Genomic DNA, 21070 nt, shown 5'->3' with positions numbered 1-21070 from the left:
GTCTTTGCTAAGGAGGTCATTTTCATATTTGATTTGTTATAGAGCGTGACCGCAAAGCAAGCAACACCAATTACAGCATTCATTAACGGAAGAAACTATTCAAAAAAATCCCCTTTCACCCCAAAAAGTATCAGAACTATGCGGATATTGATTTTGTGACTCTGATCTTCAGTCTCCAATTAGCTTGAAAAGCAATCTGTAATTATGGCTGGTTAACATTCATCGCAATAAAATTAAACGTTGTTTTGTCTTAATTGAACCATGCAATTACTCATTCTTGCAAGTAAAAACTTCTAGCTTTAACTGCCTTATATCGGTTGATTTATACATCAGCAGCTACAGATTAAGAGCAATGAAATAAAAATAAAATTGGATCCTCTACCACAGCTCCAAACTACAACATGCATGTAAAAGTACATGTTACCATAGTAACTGTGAACTCCTGTAATGTGCCACCACATTTTTTTTTATTCCATTTGAACTTAGTGTGAAATTATGTTAGGCACTTAAATGACCTTAATATTCACTTTATATGACAAAATAGTGTTTGCAGCAAAAGCAAACACTATTTTGTCATATAAAGTGAATATTAAGGTCATTTAAGTGCCTAACATAATTTCACACGAAGTTCAAATGGAATAAAAAAAATGTGGTGGCACATTACAGGAGTTCATAGTTACTATGGTAACATGTACTTTTACATGCATGTTGTAGTTTGGAGCTGTGGTAGAGGATCCAATTTTATTTTTATTTCATTGGTAACAAGAAACCTCTCCCACCCTTGGCATGTATTAGAAAGATTTAAATAGTTATTATGCAACTTGTTTGGTTTTGCAAAAAAAAAAATGCCCTTGCTTGATTATCAAGTTCTGAGTAGAATTTGAATCCAGAGATTCTGGCTCACAGGCAGGTATTGTAACAGCGATTCTGAGGAGGTAAATTTTGGAGACTGCTTAAGGCTCAACAATTATAAGAGTGAATTAGACCACATATCTGCTATTTTTTCTTGATGCTATGTTGCCACATTAGAAGGTGGGCTGACAGGAGCCTGAAGAAGGGCTAATGCCCGAAACGTCGATTCTCCTGTTCCCTAGATGCTGCCTGACCTGCTGCGCTTTTCCAGCAACACATTTCCATCTTTGATCTCCAGCATCTGCAGACCTCACTTTCTCCTGACAGGAGCACTGCATGCATTAGTGAGGTGGTAACTTTGACAACAAGTTAACTTGCACAGGCACATGGAGTTGAACAGTTACCTTTGATGGTGAACTATTTTATGATTCTATGAATAAATAGTTTTGGGGTGTACGTTTGCTCGCTGAGCTGTAGGTTTGATATCCAGACGTTTCATTACCTGGCTAGGTATCATCACCAGTGGCGACCTCCAAGTGAAGCGAAGCTGTTGTCTCCTGCTTTCTATTTATATGTTTGTCCTGGATGGGGTTCCTGGGGTTTGTGTTGATGTCGTTTCCTGTTCGTTTTCTGTGGGGTTGATAGATGGCATCTAGATCTATGTATTTGTTTATGGCGTTGTGGTTGGAGTGCCAGGCCTCTAGGAATTCTCTGGCATGTCTTTGCTTAGCCGAAATAGGTTTGTACTACAAGATGCATGATTTCAGCAGAGAGGGTGTAGTAAGTAGAAAGAGTTCAGATTTTTTGGCCAAAACCCAGATCAAATTACATCATATTATATGAAAAAGGCTATTTTCGCCAAAAGATAGGGGTTAATTTGTACCATTACTCAAGGTTGTGCAGTACAAGCAAAGAACCACCTCATGCACTCTTTACCTTAGTCATATTACACACTCATTGAAATTGAAAATAGGAGGTCTTCATGAGGAACTGAAGGGGAAATGCTGGGTAGTCACAATATCACTGCACTAGTAAACTACACGCCCAGGCTAATTCCCTGACAGTTCAAATCCTACCAAGACAGTTAATGGAATTTATGTTAAATAAATCTGGAATTAAAAATTTGTCTAATATCCATCTGGTTCACTAATGCCCTTTAGTGAAAGAAATCCCACTTTGCTTTGTTATGTGACTTCAGATCCACAGCAATGTAGTATACCCTTAAATGACCTCTGAAACAAAAGACAAAGAGGAATGAAACCGGACACAGCATCAAACATCAACCTAGGCAGCGCAAAAAACAATGGCACAGCAGCCCTATCTATTCTGTCAAGGCCTCCTTAGTCCAAATCTATGAATTCTATCACCTAAATGGATAACAGCAGAATGAGCATGATCCCGCCAATACCCGCAAGTGATCTTTCAAGCCACAAAACAAACTGACTTGTTTCTTTATTGTTGTTGGTTCAAAGTCCTGGAATTCCTTTCACAACAGCACTGTGGGTTTCCCTATATCCCAAGGGCCACAATGTTTCAAGGTGGCAGCTCATCACCAGTTCCTCATGGGAAATTCAGATGGACAATAAATGCTAACCTAGCCCGCAACAACCCCATCCTGTCAAGTAACAGATTTACAACAAAACCACAAGATATTGTGTCAATAGGCTGAGGAGTGGCAGATGGAGTTTAATTTTGAGAAATGCCAGGTATTGTATTTGGTAAAACAAACAAGGGTAGGACTTATACAATTAGTAGTAGAGGCCTGGGTAGCATTATAGAAAAGACAGACCTAGGGTTGAGGAACACAATTGTTTCAAAGTTGGATCACAGGTAGGGAGGGTGGTTAAGAAGGTGTTTAGCGCGCTTGCCTTTATTACGCAGTCCTTTGAGTATAGGAGTTGGAACATCATGTTGAGGTTGTGCAGGAAGTTGGTGAGGCCTCTTCTGGAGTACTGTGCGCAGTTCTGGTCACCCTGCTATAGGAAGGATATTATTAAATTAGAGAGGGTTCAGAAAAGATTTACCAGAATGTTGCCAGGAATGGAGGGTTTGAGTTATAAAATAGGTGGATAGACTGGGATATTTTTCACTGGAGCATAGGTGGTTGGGAGTGACCTTACAGAAGTTTTTAAAATCATGAGGGACATGAATAACAAGGTGAATAACAAGGGTCTTTTCCGGAGGGTGGGGGAGTTGAAAACTAGGGAACATTTTTTTAAGGTGAGAGAAGAACTTAAAAAAAAGAGATGAGGGGCAACTTTTTTCATGCAGTGGTTCATGTGTGGAATGAACTTCCAGAGGAAGTGGTAGCTGCAGGTACAGTCACAATGTTTAAAAAACATTTGGATAATTACATGAACAGGAAAGGCTTGGAAGGATGTGGGCCAAACACAGGAATTACTCAGAGATGTATTGCATGGAAACAGACCCTTCGGTCCAACTCGTCCATGCCAACCAGATATCCCAACCCAAACTAATCCTACTTGCCAGCACCCGACCCATATCTCTCTAAACCCTTCCTATTCACGTACCCACCCAGATGCCTTGTAAATGTTACAATCATACTAGCCTCCACTACTTCTGGCAGCTCATTCCATACACGTACCACCCACTGCGTGAAAAAGTTACCCCTTAGGTCTCTTTTATATCTTTCCCCTCTCACTCTAAACCTATGCCCTCTAGTTCTCCCAACCCAGGGAAGAGACTTTGTTTATTTATCCTATCCATTGGGAACATGGTCAGCATGGACTAGTTGGACCAAAGAGGTTGTTTTCATGCTGCATGACTATGAAATATGAACATAAAAATTAGAAGGAATATTTGATCCCACGATCCAACTCTACCATCTAATAAGACAGATCATAGCTAACTTGATTGTGGCCCCAATTCCACATTCACATCCCTCAGAGAAAAGAAATTCTCCTCAGTTCCTCATTAAACGCACGGCCTCTTATGTTAAATAGTATGCCGTACTTCTCACTCCTCTCACAAGGAAATATCTTTGTAAGGTCTGTGAAGGCAAGTTCCCAATCTTCTTCTATTACCCACAGAAGTCCTCATGGAGATTTAAGAGGAATTACCTTGTGCCTTATACTTCCCAAACACTTCCCACTAAGACACCATTTTAAGCCTTAAAAATTGTTACTACTCATCAGTGAAAACTGAGAGAGTGGAGACCTGTTAGATCAAAAATGCAACTGTTGTTCCTTGGCCTGAACTCTAAGGCAGCCCTACTGCTTCAGATTTCATGACCCAACTTCAGGTCCCAGTCCTCACTTTGGAAATCTTCGTCTTATACAGTTTGTGACATCAAAACAATAAAGCTATTTTCAGCAATAATAACTTTATCATGGATGAATGAAACTGGTGAGTTTGCAGAACAGATGTTAGGAGCAACAAAGATGCTCCAAATGATTTGAAATTACTAGACATTGCTTATTATCATTATACATCACAAAGCCCAACCTCCGTCCCAAAACAATGCGTATCAATGACTCAAGCATATTTACCACAAGAGGTTTGTTTTAGTCAATCAGTGGATGTTTAGAGTATCGATCTGAAAGTATTTTTGAACTGAACTGTTTTGTTTTGTCACAGTGCAACTGTAAACACAAATACATACATCTATCAACCTATCTATTTCAAGTCCTGCAGATGGACACATTCCTTTAGTCGCAATTTTATTTTCAAATTACTTTCACAATAAATATGTATAAGTGTAGTTGCCTTTGTAGTATTTTAAAATGGAAATTTCTGGTATAAATATTTACCAGTATGCTCCAGTTACTGGCCATTTTCACCAGCGTGTCTTTACTATTCACTCCTCAGGAGAGAAAATACTTCTCTAACGCAATAGTTGTGTTCTTGTGCAACACTGCATTATAAAAAAATTGCGCTTAAAGTGTTGGCGATGTAATTGTGTTACAGCCAACACAAGTTTTAAAAGTTCACACTTTAGAAACAGTGTTCCCAATTCATCAATCATGTTACAGCAAATTCACATTAGCAAATGTGTTATAGCAGATTAACCTGTATTCATGGTCATTTACTATTCATTTGCCAAGACAATTTTTCCAATTTGTACTTAAGGCACGGCATGGGACTTTCCATGGCATCCGGTGCTTTTGCGTTCATCTTGTGGACCATCCTCATATGTCATTTTATCTTTGACAGTAAACTAGTCTTTCAGTTCAGAAAGTAAAATTAGTACTCATACTTCAACAAAAACACTGCTAGCAATAGTCTTGCATCTAACATTATTTCTCTTGACACTTTGCCCCAATTCCCATCTAAAACCAGTAATCACAAACTGGAATGATCATTTTGTAAAATTAACACTGACTAACTTCTGAAAGCTTATATATTCACAATGAGCTTTCATAAACAGCATAGAGAATGCATAGAGATTACAATAATTTACATTTTACATTATACATGAAATTGATTAATACAGGCAGTGAGATTTTCCAGGGCTACTGTGTAGGCTTAAAACTAGTTTGTCAGAGGGATAGGAATCTAAGGGTAGCTCAAATCGGAAGGAAGTAAAGCTGCTAACAATAAGTAGGAAAGTGGCAAATGAAATTATATTATAAATCTTGTTTTAAAAAAAACAGACTATTAATCTTGCTGGATGAGTGACTACATCATGATACTTTTCAAACATAATGTAAAATCTGAGGTAGTTCAAACTTAAACCACTGAGTTAAACTTCAATAAAGGAAATGACAAAGGTATGATGAGAAAATTGGCTGAGGTTGAGCAGAACAATTAAAAAGTAGGAAGGAGCATAGGCAATGGATAGTTTTTAAATAATTATGACATCAGTTAAAAGCAATTATACATTCTCTCAAGGCTCAAATAAAACATAAAGCGGAGGTTGGAGTGGATTGACAAAGTTAAAAATCACACAACACCAGATTATAGTCCTACTGGTTTATTTCTAAGTACAAGCTTTTGGAACACTGCTCCTTCGTCAGCTAGCTACCTGTTGAAGGAACAGTGCTACGAAAGCTAGTACTTCCAAATAAACCTGTTGCGACTATAACCTGGTGTTATGTGATTTTTAATCAAATAAAACAAAACAGCCCCAGTTGATTGTGGGCAAACAAAGGAAATTAAGGATTATGTAAGATTGAAAGAAAAAGGTCCATAAGCTTGCCACAAACAGTAATAAACCTTACGGACAGGATAATTTTAGAATACAGCAAAGGAGAACCAAGATGCTAATAAAGTGGGAATAGAATACAAATGTAAACTAGCACAAACATAGAAATTGGCAGCAAATGTTTCTCAAGATATATAATTAGGAAACATTTAGCCAAGACAAATATGGTTCTATTATAAGTAATATCTGGATAATTTATAATGGGGAATAGAGAATCGGCAGATAAGTGATTCAGTTGTGTCTTTCTTCTTTGAGGATGATACAAGAAATCTCCCAGAATTAGATATCCATGAGGTGTTATGAGCCCAGCTGATGTTATTACTGGACAACTCAGATCCCAAACTAAAAGTTGACTTAAGTGTTTGTTTATTTAACAAGATGTCTTTCATTAAAACATTAGCAGACAGCACTGCAATGTCTTAACAATAAAAGAGAAGCGTATTAGGCAAAAGATAAAATACAACAAACCAAGTTATTCACATCTAACACAACTTGAAAGATTTCAAAACACAGTAAATATACAATCCTATTTATCCCAACATGACCGCTTTACAGTACTTAAATACCAGAGAGAGAGAGATTTGACTTCTTAACCATATCTAGCAGTTTAACTTAACAATTTCTTTCAATTCGTGCTCATGGAGTTTGGTAGCTCTTTTCTTGATTAGTCACATAAATGGGCTTAGATTTTCTCAAGTTTGAATATCAGGGTTATAATCAAACGCATTGAGGCTGAAAGTTTCAAATGAAACACTGAGGTGACCTATTTCCTAACAGTCTTTGAGGAGAAAGTGAGGTCTGCAGATGCTGGAGATCAGAGCTGAAAATGTGTTGCTGGAACAGCGCAGTAGGTCAGGCAGCATCCAGGGAACAGGAGAATCGACGCCTCGGGCATAAGCCCTACCTCCTGAGGAAGGGCTTATGCCCGAGGCGTCGATTCTCCTGTTCCCTGGATGCTGCCTGACCTGCTGCGCTGTTCCAGCAACACATTTTCAGCTATTTCCTAACAGTTCCAAACTAACACCTTTTTCTCAGACAAAGTGTTTCATCGATCTCCTTCAATCAAGGTTTTTAGGAACTGATAAAAAGTTTTCCGAGCTGCGGGTTTTTAGCCTAAGCAAAATTAAAATAATCCTTGATTCTTAGAAACATTAGCTTGCTTCCTGTTTCGCAGTCAAGAGTGTGGTGCGAGAAAGCACAGCAGGTCAGGCAGCATCCGAGGAGCAGGAGAATCAATGTTTTGAGCATGAACACTTCAGCAGGAAGGAATTCCCAATTCCTGATGAAGGGCTTAGACCCAAAATGTCGATTCTCCTGCTCCTTGGTTCTGCCTGACCTGCTGTACTTTTCCAGCATCACACTTTTGACTCTGATCTCCAGCATCTGCAGTCCTCACTTTCCTCAGTCCTATCATAAAGCGATCCCAATAAAAATCAAATTTCTAACATCCCAGCAACACCCTCTCTTTTACTGCTTACAAAAACAATATGGTTCCAGAAACAGTCATGATAATAACCAAAACCCATATGCTGCTAAATTAAAATCTGACTCTAAAATAAAAATCACACACTTTACATCACAAATAACACCGAGAATGAGGAATTGAACAAAATCAGTACATGTAAGAAGATTTGGTTGAGGAATTAATTGAATTGAAGGTTGATGAATATATGGACTTGATATCTGATATACCAGAGTTGAAAGAGGTATCTGTCGAAATAATTGATGCATTAGTAATCATCTTCCAAAATTCTATAAATTTTGGAATGTAAACAGGAGCTTTCTTTTAATTATTCATTCACAGGATGATGGCATCACTAGGTAGGCCAGCATTTTATTGCCCATCCCTAACTGCCAAGATGGCAGCTAGGAGTCAACACATTGCTGTAGGTCTGGAGTTAGATGTAGACCATGTAAGGATGACAGATTACCTTCCCTAAAGGACAGTGAACCACATATGTTTTTCCTGACAAACAACAATGGCTTCATGATCATCATTTGACTCTTCGTTACAGATTTTGTTTAACTGAATACAAATTTCACCATCTGCTATGGTAGGATTTGAACATTAGCTGGATCTCTGGATTAACAGGTCAGGCAGCATCCAGGGAACAGGAGAATCGACGTTTCGGGCATAAGCCCTTCTTCAGGAATCAATATGGTTCCTAAAGAAGGGCTTATGCCCGAAACGTCGATTCTCCTGTTCCCTGGATGCTGCCTGACCTGCTGCGCTTTTCCAGCAACACATTTCCAGCTCTGATCTCCAGCATCTGCAGACCTCACTTTCTCCTCTCTGGATTAACAGTCCAGCAATAGTACCAATAGGCTGTCACCTCCCCTAAATATAAACATCAAACCACTACTAAGAAGTGGAGAAAAGCAGAAGGCATGTAACTACTGACACGTTAACCTTGCGCTGTAGTAGGGAAAATGCTAAAAAACAGATGATAAATGGAAATGAATGAACGGACAATCAGACAAACGAACAGCCTTCATTCTCACACAGAAAATTGGATCCCGTTGCTCGTACATAAGCACCATTCACATTAACTTCGAATTAAAAAAACTCAAAGAGAGTCTCGCTTTCCTTCTCCATTGCTACAGCATACTGCTGGTAGTATCTTGTTTTGGACTTTCCAGCCCACACCATGCCGCCAAGAGAGTGTCCTTCTCCAGGTTACACCAGCCCATGTCATGCGGCCGAGTGTATTCTGTTCCAGACTTCCCAGTCCATGGCATGCTGCTGAGTAAGTGCCCCGCTCCAGGCTACACCAGCCCATGTTATGCCGCCGACAGGAGCGAGAGCCCCACTCCTGGCTTCACAGGCATGCATATGCCGCCTCTGAAAACACCGTTGTTGCTCCGAAGCCCATCAAAGCCACCTCCTCCCAAACAGCTCACTTTATCAGGTAGGTTTGAAAAAAAAGAGGTAGAAGGAAAAGGAACAAGGATGAAAAATGCAGGTGAAGAGGACAAGCCAGGACACAGAAGGCCAAATGCTGCCTACTCCACCTCCAACATTTTGAGCTGAAAATAAGCTATGATCTGATTGGGTATATGGATCAGTGGTGCTGGAAGAGCACAGCAATTCAGGCAGCATGATTGGGTATAGTCATGATTCACAAAGCTGTTGGGAGGTTTTGTTTTGAGTTTGTTATCAAGAAAATTGATACAAAATAAATCAGTAGATGTAGTATTCTTGGATTTCAAAAGGCTTTTTATATAGGAACAGCACTAGGTCTTTCAGCCCTACCAGTCTATTCTACCATTCAACGAAATCATGGCTGATCTGTGGCCCAACTTCATGTACCTGCCCTTGGCCCATATCCCTTAATACTTTTATCTCAGATTTAAAACTAACAACTGATCTAATTGCCATTTGTGGAAGAGTGTTCCACACTTAGACTACCCTTTGGGTGTAGAAGTGCTTCATAACATCCCTCCCGAATGGTCTGGCCTTAATTTTTAGGCTAGACCACCTAGTTCTACAATCTCCACTCAGTGGAAATAGATAAAGATCCCCAGAGCAGTAAGGTTAGCAAAATTAAAGCACATGGATTAAGGGTTAGCCAAGTAGAAATAAATGGATTACTTTCATGTTGGCAGTATATAACTAGTGAAGTACCACAAGGAATAGAACATGGCACTAGCTGCTTATAATATATATCAATGGTTTGGACATTGAAACTTTAGAGAATATTGGCCAATGAATGTGAGATGTTCTCATTGAAATCTTTAAAATACTTAAAGAACCAGATTGGGTAGATGGAGGCAAGATGCTTCCCCAGATTAAAGAAACTCAAAACAGGGGAAACAATTTCAAAATAAGGGGAAAGACAGTGAGAGAAATATTTTAATAGGTAAACATATAAATCAGGAGCAGATATAGGTCAAAGAACTCCAGCAGATCGGTCAAGTAAGGGTTCTTGTGGTGCAGTGGTAATGTCTCTACCTCTGAGCCCGAGGCTCAGGTTCAAGCTCCATCCACACCTTACGTATATTAATAACGTCGCTGAACAAGTTGATTAGAAAATATCTAGATTGATCAAACATGATTTCCCTCTCTCATAGCCAATTTGACTCTTTCTGATTAACTTGAACTTATCCAAGTGCCTTATTATAACTTATTTAATAATAACTTCATTTTCCCTTTGACAGATGTTAAGCTAACTGGCCTGCAGCTCCCTCCTTTCTGTCTCTCTTATTTCTTAAATAAAAGGAGTTACATTTGACATCTTTCAATATGATGAGACTACCCCCAGATCAGGAGAGTTTTGGAAAATCAAAACCAATACATCACCATCTGACTAGTCAAATAAAAACCGAAAGAACTGCAGATGATGCAAATTAGTAACAAAACAGAAGTTGCTGGAAAAGCTCAGCAGGTCTGACAGCATCGGTGAAGAGAAATCAGAGTTAACATTTCCAGTTTGGTGACCCTTCCTCAAGTGACTAGCCACTTCTTTTAAGACTCTAGGATGACAGGCCAACATGTAACTCAGTATCAGTTCTTTGATGATTAAAATTTTCATAAGTTACGGAATCACAGTTTTTACACACAGAAAGAGGCCCTTCCAACATCGTGCTCCCAACGGTCATTAAACATCCATCTAATCTAATCCCAGTTTCCAGCACTTGGCCATTGGCTTTGTATATTATGGCATTTCTATGTTCATCTTAAAATCTCTTGAGGTTTCCTGCCTCTACCACTATGTTAGACAGTGGGTGCAGGATACCCATAACCATACGGATGAAAACATTTCTCCTCAAATCCATTCTGAACCTCCCTTTCCCTTCCTCCAAATTGTGTCCTCCTAGTAATTCAAACCTTCTTCACTAAGGTTACTGCCTACCTCTCCTGTCTATGTGTTGCCAAGGTTGGAGGATTTGAGCTAAAGGGAGAGGTTCAATAGGCACGGGCTGTTTTCTCTGGAGTGTCGGAGGCTGAGGGTTGACTTCAGAGGTTTATAAAATCATGAGGGGCATGGATAGGACAAATAGACAAAGTCTTTTCCCTGGGGTGGGGAAGTCCAGAACTAGAGGGCATAGGTTTAGGGTGAGAGGGGAAAGATAAAAGAGACCTAAGGGGCAACTTTTTCATGCAGAGGGTGGTATGTGTATGGAATGAGCTGCCAGAGGAAGTGGTAGAGGCCAGTATGATTAAAACATTTAAAAGGCATCTGGATGGGTATCTGAATAGGAAGGGTTTGGAGGGATATGGGCCAGGTGCTGGCAGGTGGGACGAGACAGGGTTGAGATATCTGATCGGCATGGACGAGTTGGACCAAAGGGTCTGTTTCAGTGCTGTACATCTCTATGACCCTTATGTGTCTCTGAATAAAAGGAGAGTGATGGCTTGGTGGTATTATTGCTGGGCTGTTATCCACAGAGGAGAAAGTGAGGTCTGCAGATGCTGGAGATCAGAGCTGAAAATGTGTTGCTGGAAAAGTGCAGCAGGTCAGGCAGCATCCAGGGAACAGGAGAATCAACGTTTCGGGCATAAGCCCTTCTTCAGGATAGACCCAATTAATGTCTGGGTGCCCGGTTCAAATCCCACTGAGGCAGATAATGGAATTTGAATTCAATGGAAAAAAAAATCTGGAATTAAAAATCTAATGATGACCATAAATCCACTGTCTGTTGTCAGAAATAGTCATGTTGTTCACGAATGCCCTTTAAGGAAAGAAACTGCTGTCTTTACCTGGTCTTGCCTAAATGTAACTTCAGATCCACAGCAATGTGGTTGACTCTTAACTGCAGTCTGGGCAATAAATGCTGGCTTAGCCAGTGAGCCCTTCATCCTGTGAATTAAAGAACATGTTGTGGCACCTCAATCAGAACCCCCCCTCAGGCTTCTCTGCTCTAAAGAAAACAACCCCTGCTGGGTTTTGTGGAGTTGAAGAGACAGTTAAAATATATAGCACTTCAATCATCTCCAAAAGTTGGAACACTTTTTCCCCTGGTTGAGTTTATAATATTTGACTGCATATACACAGAGAAATGTGAAAAGCAAATACATTCTTAGAAAAATGCTCAAAAAGCTCTACAACAGGGAGAAAGTGAGCACTGCAGATGCTGGAGATCAGAGTCAAAGTGTGTGGTGCTGGAAAAGCACAGCTGGTCAGGCAGCATCCGAGGAGCAGGAGAATCGATGTTTCGGGCACAAACACTTCATCAGGAATGAGGGAGTGGCCAAAAGGGGCTGAGAGATACATGGGAGTGAGGTGTGGCTGAGCGAGGTGGGGGGGGGGGGGGTGGTGAAAGGGTTAAAATTATGTCCCAATACATGTGTGAATCTAACCGGAATGGAGGTGTTGCTTAGTCCCGTGTGAATCTTATTACACACCTCCCCGTGTGAATCTTCTTATCTGTATGTAACCAGAATGGAATGTGTTTTTTAGCCTTGCTCTGCTGTTCACATGAATGTTTATATCTGGAAAAGAGTATATCAGCTGGAAAAGTCTCCAGTTCGGTGAGTCTGCTCCGGGGTTACGTTTAACCGCCGAGCGTGGGTTGTTGGCAACCGCTCTACGAGAACTGACGGCTCCCAGTTCCGGTAACATGTAGAGTGAGTATAAGCCAGACCCGGGAGTCTGCTCCGGGGTTACGTTTAACCGCCGAGCGTGGGTTGTTGGCAACCGCTCTACGAGAACTGACGGCTCCCAGTTCCGGTAACATGTAGAGTGAGTATAAGCCAGACCCGTTGTAAGTATGAGACCTGGTTGTGGCGACGCTGCGGGGAATAAAATGCTCATATTCTAGCAGACTCGCCTCTTGGTCGTTTGTTCTGTGTCAGACTACTCTCCTACGAACCTGACCTTGAGAATTTTTTAAAACAGGGGGGAAATGGCGGTCAAGGTAGCTGAGAATGCCATAGGTAGTTGAAGTTGGGGTGAAGGTGATAGGTTGGAGAGGATGATGGAGCGGATAGGTGGGAAGTAAGATGTGTGATATTAAAGAGCTAATTTGCTTTGCTCACCTACAGGAAATTGAATGTCTCTGTTCTACAGATAGAATGTAAGGAAAACATTCCCATCTCTTGGCATTCAAAACCATTTACATGGCCATTTCCTAGTTATTCAAAAGCCATTTACATTGTCATCTCCTACTATTTACATTTTCATCCCCTATTCAGAAATCAATAAGAACAGTATAGTTGGAATTTTGACAACTCCTTGTAGTTAAAAAAACAATTTGCAATCGGTTTGACCATTAAGGGATAATTTACATTATATTGTTTCTGGAGATTATCAGGTCACTGCATTGCGTCTGGAGTGGCATGTGACTGTGGGGGGGATGGCTGGGGGTTGTCTTGTGGGCATTACTGAGTGCGATGTAAAGATTTTTTATAAAGGAAGAGCGGTGTCCTTTGTTCAGAGAGACCTCTCGACACGCTTCGCAAGCATGGCGAAAAGTGTTAAGAGTTTCTCCAAAGTTTGTACTGTATTTGCTTAATAAAATTTGGCTGTTGTTCACAGAAGTTGACACATTGCAGTTGCATCAATTGTGTACGAATCTCAGGAAGAAGGACCAAACAAATGGACAGCTAAGATAAGTCAAGAGGATGGTGCAGAGTTGGAAGGTTGGATCTAGGAATAAGGTGGCGGGGGGGGGGGGAGGAAATGAGGAAACTGGTGAAATCCACATTGATCCCAGAGCCTTGGGACCCTCCAACCACACAGGATCAATTTGGTTCCTGATGAAGGGCTTATGCCCGAAAGATCAATTCTGCTCCTCGGATGCTGCCTAACCGGCTGCACTTTTCCAGCACCACACTCTTTGAACCAGTTAAACAACAGCACAGACACCCAGGCTAATGATCCTTTGCTGCAAGCATATCCTCTCTTAGGTAGGCAGACCAAAATTGCACACAATACTCCAGGTACGGTCTTACCAAGGCCCTGTACAACTGCAGGAAGATATCCCAATTTCTGAACCGAAATCCTCTTGCAATGAAGGTCAACGTACCATTTGACTTCCTAATAGCTTGCTACACCTACTGGTTTACTTTTATTGACTGGTACACAATGACATTCAGATCTCTTACATCCATATTTCCCAATACATCACCACTTAAATAATACTTCTGCTTTTTGTTTCTCAAACGGTCACTGCCGTCCAAAAAACCCGCTTATTCCTACTGTCTGTTTCTGAACTAACAACTAAATGTTAATCCATGCCAGTAAGTCACCCCTAATCCTATGTGCTTTAATTTGGCCCACCCTAGCTGCTGAGGTGGGACCTTATCAAAAGTCTTCTTGAAATCTAAATACACCATATCCAGGGTTCTCCCTTACATATTGTACTATTTAGATCCTCAAAAAATCTCCAGAAGGTTATCTAAGCACGATTTCCCTTTCATAAATCCACACTGACTTTGTCTGATATTCCAATGCAGGCTGGAATTCAAAACGGCCATCAAGAGTCATCTGTGCACGCACGACTCACTGACATCAGTCCCTAATGCTGGTCTTCTCAGGTCTGCAATGTGCTTCTGCATATTTACAGATATTGTCACAATGTAAACTCGGGTAAATATTGTCACTGCGCTCAATGTGAGGAAAGCAAAACTTCATTAAGTTGTCAGAACGTTCACTTTACTACAGTGGGTTATAAAATGGCAGAAAGACTAAGCAAAACAAAGAGGTCGAATATCACAGTAAAAGAAATATCCCATTCAGTCTGATGTGCTGCTTTGTGTTATTTTCACCAGTGTAAACTGTCAGTAGTAAAACTTATCTGATGATCACTACCATATCTTTAGACTGTGCTTTGCAACCTCACACAGCTCTTTTTCTTTTATTCTTTCACTACATAAAAACACACAAGAATTAAGTGCAGGAATAGGCAATTCTACCCCACGAGTCTACTCTACCAGCCAATACAATCATTGCTGATCTCATCTCAACCTTAATTTCACTTTCTGGCCAGCTCCCCATAACTCTTCAACCCATTTAAAACCTGTCTCTCTCCTCTTTAAATTTACTCAAGTTTCCTGGCATCTATCACAATTTTGAAAAGTGAGGTCCATAGACTCAAAACACTAAGAGGTTCAATTTTTCATCTTTGTATTAAAATGCTCTTCCTTATCCTAAAATTATGGCTTCTTCCAGATTGCCCTACAAAAGGGAACATATCTACATCTTTGTCAATCCCCTTCAGAATCTTGTATACCCCAATTAGATTTCCTCTCACTGTTCTAAACTCAAGGGTATAAAGGTCTAAACTGCTCAATATCTCTTCTAAGACAAATTCCTCACTTCTGGAAATCAATCTAGTGGATTTCTTCTGTACTGCATCCAGGGAACTACATCCACTCCTGAAGTAAGGGGAACCAAAACTGTATGGAATTCTCCAACTGCGGCCTCAATAATGCCTTGTACAAATGCAGCAACACGTCTTTACACACTATTCATTTAGCAATAAATACCTTTTTTATTAGCTGCGTTCTAGTTTTCTATGTCCAAAGCCACCCTGATCCCTCTGCACTGAAGCCCCATGACGGTTCTCTCCAATTTGATCATAAAGTTGACTTTTTATTCTTCCAACAAAAATGGATAACCTCACATCTATCCACATTAAACACCATCTGCTATAGTAACTGCCCCTCCAATAAATATTTGAGGCCTCAAGTACCAAAACCTGTGGCATCCACTAGTTACATCGTACCAACCAGAAAAAGCCCAAGACTGCTTTCTGTTGGTTAGTGAATCCTCTATCCAAGCTAATAAATTATCCCTAACCCTATGTGATTGTACGTTATGGCACTGACCTTTTGTGTAGTGCCTTATCAAATGCCTTCTGGAAGTGCACATAAATTACATCTGCAGGGTCCTCATTATCCAAATTGTTTGTTACACCTTCAAAAGCTTCAGCAAATTAGTCGAACATAAATTACCCTTCTTAAAAATGCTGACTCTGATGGATTGTGCGTTGACTTTCCAAATGTCTCGTTATTACTTCCTTAATAATGGATATGGCACCTGTTTATTTTTGACCTTTGACCTATGAGAATCTACAGCACAGAGACGAGATTTCAATTCTCACTTATTCTGGCAGAGCTGCTCTGCATTTTTAAGGGGGTGTGTTATGGACCAGGCCAGACCCCTCAAAACATGAAGCTAACTTTGTTGTTCGATTTAAGCAAGTGTACAGTGAATATTGCAGGAGAGAATCAGCTGGTCAAACTGCTTAGTTTTAAACAAAACAGAATTTATTTAACGATTACTGAATGAAACGCAAAGAACAGAAAACAGAATACCGAATAACTTACGCTTTCTGAAAACCCAACAAACTATCCCAACTTAATGCTGCTGCTCCAAAACACTTGCAACAATGCCCATGAATATCCCTTGGCATTAAAGGAAAAATCAAGCAAGTTCTTATAGGAAAGAAGTCAGAGAGAACCAGACTGAGCTTGGTTCCAGCAGCCTTTCTTCACTACATACACTGCTATATTAAAGCCAAACCAAACCAGAGAAGTGGCCACTCCCCTTCCAATATACAAGGCTTTTTTTAAAACTTGGAAGCCTTCTGTCTGAGGCAGTATCTGTTAGCTATAAATAAATTGGCCCTAAAATTCTTCCAAACTCAAGACTTTTTGGAACTTGTGTCATTTACCACCTCTGGGAAAAAAAGCAAGGACAACATAACCTTGTTAAAGGAACCGCTTCTTCACAGGTGCCAGAGTTTGATTCGGTCCTGTAAATACATTGACGGTGCCACTGTTATGAGAGGCATCTGCCATTCATTTGTGTGGTAGTAATGTAGCACTGAAACACCTTCTACTCATGCGGGGTCCATTCTCCACCTAATGAAGTTAGCTCACAAACATAGCCAAACAAAATAAGCAGTTCATTTTACTGTGGCAGATTGTCAGAATTTCAGAGGCAGCCAGACAAAAGGAAGAAGAAAAAGCCTGGCTTTGACTTCAAGCAAAGGACTGTGTGTGATCGGAACCCATGTTTGATGGACTAAAGACTGAAAAATTAGAGACCACAGCATCCCTAGACAGGGCTGAATTACAGATAACCCATGGTCAAAGGGTTGAGTGGAGAAGACTTTATTTAAAAGATCCAGTGAAGATTCGTTCTGGTGAAATAGGGTAAAGGAATGCTAGTGAGAGGTAATTAAATTCATAGCTGAAGACTATATGTCTACAGATGGTGTCATATGCAGATAATATACAAATGTGATGTGGGTTTTCTTTTTAAAATGTGTTAAGGTTTACTTTTTTTGTAGAGTATTAATTGCATACTAAGTTTAGTCAATGTGTTACAATAAAGGTTTTATAGTGTGACACTTTGTTACGCACTGTTTTGCGTAAGTTGCTGGGAATTCAGCTTGTTTTTAAAATTATTGGTCTCTACGGGGATTTACAACAGTCTTTACAGGCCAATTATCATCTGTCAGATCAAACAATCTACCTATTTGAGCAATCTGCTGTGATGCAAAAATAGCCTAGCTTAATTCCATCAATTTTCTTGCATCTCAAAAAATGTAATACAACATTACGGTATTCAACTAACATAGGTAATATCCAGAACAAAGGTAGTTAACACTTGAATGTTAACCTCTATAATGTTGTAGATTGCATGTGCAAGGTTAAGAACAGGTTACAAAGCATCATAACTAGCTATTTCTGCAGGTTGGGGACAATCTATATTTCAGTCCGGCATGCAAATTGGACTAGTTCATAAATATTGATACAGAGACGCATTTCAGAACATCTTGCTTTTCTAAATGTCATTTTATTTAATTTGCTCAGATTGACATTTCAGTTAAACAAAACAAAAGACTTCAGCTAGGTGTCTCTGCATATCACTGGAAGCAGCAACTGCATCTAAGATGTCAAAAACTTCAAATTTTGATAGCCTACAAATGACTGTTGATTTAATGAAATGAGGGGTAAATGCTTATTGCATTTTATTTCAGTACATGTTCATAAGGGCATTAAGACCCAGGCATAGAAGTAGGTCTTTTAGCCTATTAAATCTGATCCATCATTCAATGAGATGACGATTGATCTGATAATCCTCAACTCCACTTTCCTAATCCTGACCTTTTTCCACATACTGTACTGATTTTAAAAAAATAAATAAAATCGGCATCTGAGCTTTGAATATATTGAACAGCTCAGCCTCTGCAGCACTCTGCCCTCTGGGAGGAAAGATCCTCATCTATCCTAACTAGGTGATCCCTTATTCTGAGAGGATGTCCTCTGACCCCAGATTTTCTCACAACAGTCAACAACCTCTCAACATGTACCCTGTCAAGCCCCATAAGAATCTTAAATGTTTCAATAAGGCCTCTTCTCACTCTTTTAAACTCAATGTATACAGACTCAACTTACTCAACATTTCCTTAAAAGAAAACCCCTCCATGCATGGAATTAACTTAGTGAAACCTCTCTGGACTGCCAGTGTATCTCTCCCTTGATAAGGGGACCACAACTTTTCAAAGTATGCTAAATGTGGTCTAAGTAACACCTCGTACAGTTTTACTAAGATTTCCCAATTTTTATACTCCATTCCCTTTAAACTAAGAGCCAAAATTCTATTCAGGGGCAAATGTAGCAGTCAATATTCAATTTGCCTTCTGTACTGCCTGCTGAATTTGGATACCAACTTCTTGCGCTTTATGTACAAGGATCACTAAATCCTTGGGTGTAGTTGCTTTCTAAAGTCTTTCTCTATTTAAATAACCTCATATTTTCCCACATTATATTCCCTCAACTCACTTAACCTGTATATACTGCACTCAAAGCTTTGTCTCATCCTCACTACTTTTCTTAAGATATTGTGACTCATCTACAAAGCTGGCTATAGTTTGTTGACTTACATCATAAAGTCATTCATATACATTCTAACTAATTGTGGCCCAAGAACTGAGCCCTGTGTTATTTCACTAATCCTGAAAACAAGAACCTTACTCCAACTCTCTAACCTCTATTAGTTAGTCAATCCTCTATGCATGTTAATATGTAACCCCCAAAATCATATATTTGATAAAAAAATGTCTGATGTCTTTTCAACTCCTTTTGCAAAACCAAATACATCATAGTTACTGGTTCCTCTTTAGCTATACTGCTGATTACCCCACAAAGGATTCTAATAAATGTGTCAGGCATGATTTTAGCTTCATTATGTCATACTGGCTCTATTGATACCACTTATTTCTGAATGCACAGCTGTTAGATCTTTCATAAAGACTCCCAATGCCGGGTGTTCAGCTAACTAGCTTACAGTTACTGGTTTTATTGTCTCCTTGCCATTTTGAATGAGAATATTACAATGGCAGTTTACCAATTCTCTGGGAGTTTTCCTGAAATTAAGGATTCTTAGATGATTACTAGCAGTGCATCCAATATCTCTGCAGCTACTTTATTTAATATCCTAGGAGGCAACCTATCAAAGACAGGAGATGGATCAGCCTTTAGCCCATTAGTTTCCTCAGTATTTAGCGTTACATATTATACTTATTTCCTCACAACTCCTTCTGCTGCTTGATTATTTAATGTTTTTGGAATGCTATGGATTGTCTTCTGCTATTAAGACAGATGCAAAAGTATTTATTCAACAATTCTGCAGTTTCCTGGTTGATCATTATTATTTTCCTAGCCTCAAACTCTGAAAGGCCTATGCTCACTTTGACTTCCCTCTCCCATTTCATATATTCAATGAAGCTCTTGCTGTCTGTTTAGATATTACTTGATAATTTACCCTCAAAGTATATTTTGTCCCTCTATCTTTGTGGTTGTCTTTTGTTGGTTTTTAAAAGCTATTCCAATCCTCTGGCTTACTGCTCCTTGCCACATCATATGCACTTTTCTTTCAAGTTGATGCCATCCTCATCTACCTTGTTGAATAATCATGTGTTTACTCCTTTCCCAGATTTCTTCTTCTTCACTAAGTATGTCCTTGCTGCAAGTTATGAACTTCAAGTTTGCCCTGGTTCATCAATTGTCTTTTCAGTCAAACCCTTCCCAGTCTACTCCAGTCCACTTTACTCTCATTCCTTTGCTATATTCTTACTAAAAGATCAACATTGTTATTTCTGACCCAAGTTTCTTACTATTAAACCAAATGCTAAATTGCAAAATGTTATGGTCACTGTTGGGATCTTTTATTGAGATAATTTACTGAATGTGTTTCATTAGACATTACCAGATCCAAAATAGCCAGATCCAAGGCTGAATTCACAGCATATGATTCCAAGAAATGTCCCTGAATATACTCTATGAAGTCTTCCCCATGGCTACCTCCACCAATTTGATTTTCCCAATCTATATGAAGATTAAAGTCACCTATAATTAACTTGCTACCTTTTCACATGCTCTTGATATCTTCTCATTTTCTTTGTCCTACAGCATTGCTGCAGTCAAAGGGCCAATGAACTACTTTTACCAGTGTCTTCTTTCCTATGTTACTTCTTACCTCTAATATTTAGAGGAAGCAATGGTCTAATGGTACAACAGTAGATTACTAATGCAGAGACCCTGGTAATAGTCTGGGGACCCAGGTAGCAATCCTACCAAGGTAGACGGTAGAATTTGAAATCAATAAAAATTTATAATTAAGAGTTTAATGATGACCTTGAAACCAATTATCAGAAAACATATCTGGTTAACTAACACCATTTAGGGAAGAAAACTGACACCCTCACCTGGTCTACATGTGACTCCAGACAGACGGCAATGTGTAGTTGAGACTTACTGTCCTCTGGACAATTAGGGTTAGGTATTAAATGCTGGCCGAGTCTGTAATACACACATTCTGTGAATGAATAAATCAAAAGGATTCTACATCTTCCAATCCTAGATTACTTGTTGCTAGCCATCTTGTACTAACAAAGTTGTTCCACAAGCCTTTCCTTCCTGCCTATCGGAGGGCAGGAAGTAACATATCCCCAAAACGTAACATATCCCCAAACATTTAATTCCAAGCTTTGATCTCCAAGTAATTGTGTCACTTTAATGGTTATAAGATAATAACCTTAACCTCATTTACCCCCATTAATTCATTTATTTTGTTTTGAATAATGCATGCATTTCAG

The 21070-nt window shown here is 39.6% G+C and overlaps 1 protein-coding gene across 5 annotated transcripts in view; it reads right to left on the bottom strand.

Annotated features, from left to right (window-relative positions):
• Nucleotides 1-21070, bottom strand: part of pou2f1a (POU class 2 homeobox 1a) — a 202138-nt gene that overhangs the window by 141988 nt on the left and 39080 nt on the right. For 2 of the 5 annotated variants that reach the window (XM_087992724.1, XM_087992725.1), the window contains exon 2: nt 2721-2828. The exons of the other annotated variants lie outside the window; for them this stretch is intronic. The gene's annotated coding sequence lies outside the window, so the exon portion shown is untranslated. The remainder of the gene's footprint in view (nt 1-2720; nt 2829-21070) is intronic. 5 annotated transcript variants of the gene reach the window in all.

The sequence above is a fragment of the Chiloscyllium plagiosum genome, unplaced genomic scaffold (assembly GCF_037043375.1).
Source record: "Chiloscyllium plagiosum isolate Xiang-an unplaced genomic scaffold, Cpla_swu_hap1 HiC_scaffold_12, whole genome shotgun sequence".
In the NCBI taxonomy this organism is placed as follows: domain Eukaryota; kingdom Metazoa; phylum Chordata; class Chondrichthyes; order Orectolobiformes; family Hemiscylliidae; genus Chiloscyllium; species Chiloscyllium plagiosum.
This window is presented reverse-complemented; position numbering and strand designations above follow the sequence as displayed.